At 45.3% G+C, this 7,500-nt stretch overlaps 1 protein-coding gene and 1 long non-coding RNA gene across 5 annotated transcripts in view; one reads left to right on the top strand and one right to left on the bottom strand.

Moving 5' to 3' along the window:
• Nucleotides 1-7,500, bottom strand: part of lingo2 (leucine rich repeat and Ig domain containing 2) — a 209,197-nt gene that overhangs the window by 191,331 nt on the left and 10,366 nt on the right. The window lies entirely within an intron of this gene.
• The window catches only part of LOC145651771 (uncharacterized), an 8,741-nt gene continuing 1,494 nt past the window's right edge, over nt 254-7,500 (top strand). Inside the window, exons 1-2 of the long non-coding RNA XR_014117737.1 lie at nt 254-3,964; nt 6,245-7,500. The exon at nt 6,245-7,500 is cut by the window's right edge and continues 21 nt beyond it. This is a non-coding gene — a long non-coding RNA (uncharacterized LOC145651771). The remainder of the gene's footprint in view (nt 3,965-6,244) is intronic.

Here is a 7,500-nt window from a genome sequence, read left to right as displayed (position 1 = left end):
GAGGGAGTTTGTGTTCCCGCGCTGACGCCAGCCCAGCTGTCCGCGGGACTCCTGTCTGTGGGGATGATCGGCGCTGATCTCCAACCTCCTCTGAGTCACACATGCCCAAGCAGATGTGATGCACAGATCACGCATCATTCAGGGGACCAAATCACGTCATTAGTGAATGTGCTGACGTCGAGGTGATCTGGAATACTTAAATACAGTCGGTGCCTCCGGGGGGGGGGGGGGGGGGGGGGTGTTGACGTAAAGAGGTTATAAATGTATCATAGTGCGTCAAAGTTCACACTCAGGAAGTGAATCATGATGGACTCAGGAGTGCCAGTCAGTCTGCTCGTGACACATGGAGCAGAGAAGCTGGATAAGGCCTCCGTGACTCCGCTATCATCATCTTCTGTGAAACTGGGAATGTCATCAGATTGCTTATTGTCATGCACGGCTTTGCACAGGCGTCCTCTCAAAGGAGATGAGTGCTGAATCAAATACCACCTTTTTTTCTCTGTCAACACCTTCTCTATCCCCCTCTCTCGCTCTCTCCCTCTCTCTCCCCCTCTCCCTCTCTCTCCCCCTCTTCCTCTCTCTCCCTCCCTCCTGTGCATCACCATCTGCCCAGTTTCATGTTTCATCAAAGAACTTTCCCCCTCATTCCCAACTTTAAGTGTGTGTCTCTCTTGTTCTTTCAACAATAGCTTACAAACATTTGGAGATAATGACGTCTCTCCAGGCCAAGACAAAAAGATGGAAGGCCTGCCGAAGAAGCGAAGAAACGTGTACATGAGCCAAAGCCGCTGGAGACGGAGCTGGACTCTGAGCTGGACTCTGAGCTGGCATTGACCTGTGGCCATGAATCACTTACTGGTGGTGTTTCTGGACAGAGACACTGACCAGCATTACTTTGGAAACCAGCTCTGAGCCCGCAAACATGGGCTGGGTGTAAGAAATGTCTTTGATCTCTCCGAGCTCTACTTGTTAAGAGAGCTAACTGCGATCTAACTGTTAAGATAAAGCAAAGCTTCTCCTACGAGAACGAAACCCCCTGTGCACCACAAAGCCCCTGTGCATGCCAGCTAACATCAAAAGAGGCACTTTTGCTGAAACAGATTAGGACACCGTGTGTATTCCCGGAGAGATGTAAACGCATTATTCCGTTATTTGCTGGTATCGGTGTATCCGGCAGACTTCTAGTCTGGTGCTGTCTCCTAACCATAATAAGTGAGGCGACAGCCGGGACACAGAGTCCACTGGCTGGACACGCTTTGGGGCAGTTCTGAGTCCCGGATGGTGGGCAGGGATATTTTTAGACCCTGGACCACTGCCATGGATTTCGTAGGAGAAGAGCTTGAGTCAGGCTGAGGGATTAAAATCCAGATCTGCAGAGTAAGAAACAGTCCGTTTAGTAAGAAGTGGCAGAGCTGGGTCAGTAGATTAAAGAGACCGGCCACTAGAGAGGATACACGACAGCGAGTCTACAATGCTTCACAGATCTTCCCTGGTATGACGCAAACGTAGAGTAAAAAAACCCTAACCACAGAAACATCACTGCAACACAGGTCTGGATTGGCTAAACACTCCCATAAAACAGCAACAACAACAACAACAACAGCAATAATAATAATAATAATAATAATCATAATATTTTCCAACAGCAAATATGTGTTCACCATACATATGTGAGAATTTCTTCAGGACTGGTGGAAAAATATCACAGGTGGTGTTATTCTGAAAGTAAAGTGTGTCTATGTCCAAGAGCCGAACACGTAAGACACAGCGTAAACAGGGGTGTTATCTTGTCGGTGATGCTGCGACGACACGGGAGTGCGATGGGAGTGTCAAGCAAGCAGAGACACGAGATGACGGGGATGAGGGTTTGTCCCGAGCGCTTGCAGTGGATGGGCAACCGTAAAACAAAGGCCAGCGAAAGACAGTGACCAATTACTGGGTATCTGGGAACAGGGAAGCAATTGGGATACATGACTGGTGCTCGTGTGAGTGGCATCCTGATTGGCTGCCGATCGGCATGTGACATCATTGTTTTTATGTAATAAACTCAATGCAATAAAAGAGGTGTGTCCAAACTTTTGACTGGCAGCACAGGTTGTGGTTGCCATGCAACAAAATAACCATATTGTAACAGTTTTAATATCTTTTGATAACTTGGCACATTAATGTAGAACTCAGCTTATACATGTGGCCAGATGTGTGTGTTTGTGTTTGTGTGTGTGTGTGTGTGTCTGTGTTATGTGTGTACGTGTACAACTAGTATTATAAAATGAACGTGTCAAATTATACAACCAGAACTATAAATGTTATAATAACAGAGAATTTCATGCAACATAACATTTTGTAGCAAATCCTAATGTATTCCAGAATAAACAAATGAAAAACTATCTGACCTTGATAAAGAAGATAAAGATATTAGTGATTGATAATAAGAGCACTAATGAAAACCTTAATGGCAGTGGTAGCATATGTAGTACTGACTGCTGCTGTTATATACGATAATTACTTGCCTTAGCAGAACTGGTGGCTTATGTATCAACAACCCACTGTTTCCCAAGCACATACACACACACACACACACACACACACACACACACACACACACACACACACACACACAGACTACTCCAAAAGGCAATGTCTCTGTTGCAGACCCACAGTCTATTCATGTATTGGATATTAAAGTACACATTACAATACATATTACGTACGCGTTCTTGTGGAATGATTTAATGCAGTAATTTCTTTGCCATAAATTGGTGAAACATTTATCCAGCTGGAGGGGTTTTGTATCGTCATGCTCGTTGTGAAGAGTGCCGTTCCACAGGAGAGGACTCCCTCACTGCACATACCCCTGGGCACACACATGTTGGCCACACACTAATGATGTCAGCTCAAGTTCGCCTGCACATCTGACTAAAGGAAGCAGCTTCCTGTCCTGTCCTGATCTTTGCGATTTCCACTATTTCCTGATCTTTAATACCAACACAACACGTCTGTGGCAGAATGTCAAAGACAATCACAGCAATATATTATTAGCAGGAAAGTGTGTGTAGGAACGCAGACTACATCACCCTTCTACTCACACACTCACCACACACACTACATCACCTCTCTCTCTCTCTCTCTCTCTCTCTCTCTTTCTCTCTCTCTCTCTCTCTCTTTCTCACTCTCTCTCCTTCTCTCTCTCTCTCTCTCTCTCTCTCTCTCTCTCTCTCTCTCTCTCTCTCTCTCTCTCTCTCTCCACTAATGGGAGATGCCTATGTGACTGCAGGGTCCATTATTGCAACAGTTTAAAATTCACATCATGCGTGAAAACCACCTGGATCGAAATCAAATCCTATTTTTCAATATCTGACCACCTGGTCTGAGTCTGCTGTCAGTATTCAGAGCTGGAGAATAAGTCTGAAGACTGCCACAAATGTAATTACAGCTTTTCACGTTTTTTTCTTTTAGTGAGTCTTTCTAAAATATTTGCTTCCACGTCGTCTTGTGCATCCTACGTGTCAAACACAAGTAATTACAAAAGGCTGTTGTTGTTCTGGTCTGTTTGGTGTCCACAGTTCCGACGTTCAAACTTTGTGTGTGTAGTGCGAGTGCACACAGCCGTTGCCCGTCATGGCTTGGGCTGATAATCACCCTATTATCGCCGATGCAGACACTAGCTTAGCACAGAAATCACAGTATTGTGTAAACACATTGGCCAGACACGCAGACACGTGCACATGCTCATGGATGGCAGGGCGACAGCTGTCTGTCTGTAATAGTTTGATAAGAGCATAATTCTCGCCTCACTCTGCTTTGATTGGCTGCCAGCTTCTGACCAATGCCTGCAGAGCTCTGGCCCAGGCGTGGTGAAGCCAACTCACTGTAATACAGCCCCGTTGATTCACAGTTCAGCACAGCATTGCCATGCGCGGGTTGGGATTACACACGTTGACGGTGGGATCGCGCCTCGTTCAGGGTGAGGTAAAGGTTGTCGTGTGTAGATTCTGGAGTTTTGTTCACGGAGCCTCTCGTCCAGATGATATATCAGTGTGTTTTGCTCCTGGAGTGTGTCATAACAGGTGGGGTGCTCAGACTGTAGCAGTCCAGAAGAAGGTACACAAACTGGCAGTGTGACTGATATTCTATTACTACTATTACTATTACTATTATGATGTTGGTTCAAACCATATGTTACATGGCCAGTATAGTTCAGAGGACTGTTTCAATCACGACACAGCCCAGCTGTGTAGAACACATCTACTAAGAAATGTCTTCGTGGGGGATTTTATTAGTTACAAAATATCTTGTCTTAATTTTAATAAAACACTCAATTTTATAAAGCGTTATTCATGTCATTAGGTAATATTTCAGTCCAAGCTGGTTTTAAAAATATCAAAAATTCAAATAAAATTTATACTGATATAGTTCAGTTTAAATGATTATATGGGTGGAGTCACCAGCTGGAGAAAACACCCGAGCACAGCAAGAGTGGGTGGAGCCACCATCTGGAGAGAACATTAGAGAGCAGCACACAGCACAAGTGGGCGGAGCCACCAGGTGGAGAGAGCACCTGAAAGCAGCATGTGGTGTTCTTCATTTTCAAGCCTTCGTCTTCAGGCCCAGATCACTGCAGGAAATGATACATTTCTATCTGCCACAACAATGCCCGTGTCACAAGTAACTCTTCTTACACAGACGGACTTCTTTCTAGTGCTAATGGGCACTTTATACAATTGAGAAATGAATTGATAAAATGAATAAAACTGATATAATACAATTTTGTCAGTGAACAGGCTGTACCTTATAAAGCCCTAAAGGCACAAAGAGGTTCACTGCACAAGACTGAGAGGGATTTTTATGCATTTACATAAAAGGCGGCACTCTTAACGAGTCCTGAGGCTTGAACTCACACAATGCATGCTGCTAGGATCCAGTGGCCAAGACCAGACAATTAGCTCCATCAAGACAGTGCGGGTGGGCTGAACGAGGGATGAGGGGGTGCCTGCCACGTCAGTACTGACTCAGTACTGAAGAACACAGCAGTCAGTACTCTAGACGCCAGCAGGTCATCGGGACAGTGTCTGCTGGAGCAGCATAAAATGGACGACCCACATGTGTACCGTCCAGAGCACGACGCCCACTGAGCGTAGCTGGTTAATGGGTGAGGTTTTTTAGTTACTCTGTGTATTATCGCATTGCTGCAACACTCCAGTCACACTTTTTCTTGAAATACATAACGTAATTATTATACATTTTATTATTACAACTGAATGGATGACAGAAGGATGTTCCACTCATACAATGCCTTTCTCTGTGCTGAAGGACTCTTTACGATCAACACACAGCACAATGCTTTTACTTCATGTCAACACAGCAGTGAAATGTTTGGAGTTTCCTGACCCTGTGGTCTTGTGTTCAGGGTTAACTGTCAATGCAGTGCAGACCTGGTGGGGTCATGTGATTAGTATTATTCATTACTTTCCTATTAATGCCATGCAGAGACCATAAACTGCAGTTAGGAGAAGCCAAATTGGATAAGTTTACGTAAATCCGTCAGTCCTAAATCACATCTTGATTGGTGGTCCACAACCCGAACGGACCTTCCTGAGGTTCGGTACAACAATTCAAACCACAATGACGCAAATGTGGACTCAGTAAATGTATTACTGCAACAACAGCAAACTGTACAAATACAATTCAGGCCTTAAAAAAGTAATATAATAAATAAAAGTTATATCTAGGTAGTCTTATTGCTTCTTATGTGCATGTTTTAAGTTCAGTTCCTTTTAACTGCAGTGGCTCTTGTGAGCATATGCATGTGTCCAGCAGAAGAACTTGTGTGGGCGTGGACCCCGGTCTCTCTCTTAAGGCTCGTTCCATCCATGGAGCTACACGTTGCAGGACCAACCAGTTCACGGCTTCTCTCTCTGTTCGACTCGCCCTCACAGCGCAAATAAAGTACCAGCAACAGCGCAACTACCATTTCCTAACATTCTCAGTAAGGCACTAGCATGACAGTGAGGGTTTTTATATAAATACTGTGTGCTTTGGTTTGTCTCGTTGGATTATCTTCTGGTTAGTTAAAGTAGGCTCTGAGCATCTCAGCAGGGGTGGTGGTACAGGTTTACTAATGTCTCCAGAGTGGCGTTTCACTCCACTTTCCTCTCTACTCTTTCCATCTCCTCTTTTGAATTTCATGCCATTACAGTGTCTTTCCCCACCAAACTTCTTATCATTGCCATCTACCGCCCTCCAGGTACCCAGATCACTTCATTGATGAGCTCGACATCCTCCTGAGTCATTTCCCTATTGAAGGAAATCCACTCATTCTCCTTGGTGACTTCAACCTTCCATCAGACAAGCTGCATTCCTCCTGCATCCTTCCACTGTTGACAGCATTTGACCTCACCCGCAACCGCTCTTCTCCGACTCACAAAGCGGGCAATGTTCTGGACCTGATCTTCACCCGGACCACCACAACATCGGACATCAGTCACCCCCCTCCACCTCTCAGACCATCACTGTCTCTCCTTCTCTCTCTCCCTTCCTTCTCTTTCCATCCAATCCTCTCCAACATGTTCCTCCTTCCTCTGTCGCAATCTGCATTCCATAACTCCCTCTTCTCTTACTTCTACTGTTTTGTCCATCCTTCCTCACCCTGACTCTCTGTCTTCTCTCTCTTTGGATACAGTTACAAATACTTTCTACACTCTCCTCATCAGTGAATATTCTGTGCCCTCTCTCCTCTAGACCTGCTGAGTCCTCCCCACCTGCCCCCTGGCTAACAAACACTTCGCTGCTACAGGAGAGAACTAAGGACTGCAGAGAGGCGGTGGAGGAAATCTCACATAGATTCAGACTTCAGTTCATGCAAGTCTCTCCTTTCCAAGTTCTCACTGGAAGTAACATCTGCAACATCTCTCTTTTCTCTCAAATGCTCTTGAACGAACAGTTTATAATCAATTGTCTCTTTTTCTTACCCATAACCAGCTGCATGATCCCAATCAGTCTGGCTACAAACCAACACATTCTACAGAAACGGCCCTCATAGCAGTGACGGAGACACTTAATGCCACTAAAGCTGCCAAACAGTCATCTGCTTTGATTCTTCTAGACCTTTCAGCAGCCTTTGACACAGTGAACCAGGACATTATTCTCTCTGTTCTCTCCAGGCTTGGTGTGACTGGCTCTGCTTGGAGATGGTATCAGTCCTATCTGGAGGGACGGTCCTATCATGTGACATGGAGAGGATCCACATCCAAACCGTGTGACTCTCCACTGGTGTTCCACAGGGCTCAGTATTGGGCCCCCTTCTCTTCTCTTTGTATACTCGTTCTCTTGGTGATGTAATATCTTCTCATGGTTTCTCCTACCACTGCTATGCTGATGACACTCAATCATTTCTTTCTTTTCCACCCTCTGACATGCAGGTCTCCAGATGTATCTCGGCATGCTTGACTGACATTGCGTCATGGATGACAGGCCACCACTTGAAGCTCAACCCCAGTAAAA

This window comes from Electrophorus electricus, chromosome 16 (genome assembly GCF_041902795.1).
Source record: "Electrophorus electricus isolate QZ-2024a chromosome 16, ASM4190279v1, whole genome shotgun sequence".
Lineage (NCBI taxonomy): Eukaryota > Metazoa > Chordata > Actinopteri > Gymnotiformes > Gymnotidae > Electrophorus > Electrophorus electricus.
This window is presented reverse-complemented; position numbering and strand designations above follow the sequence as displayed.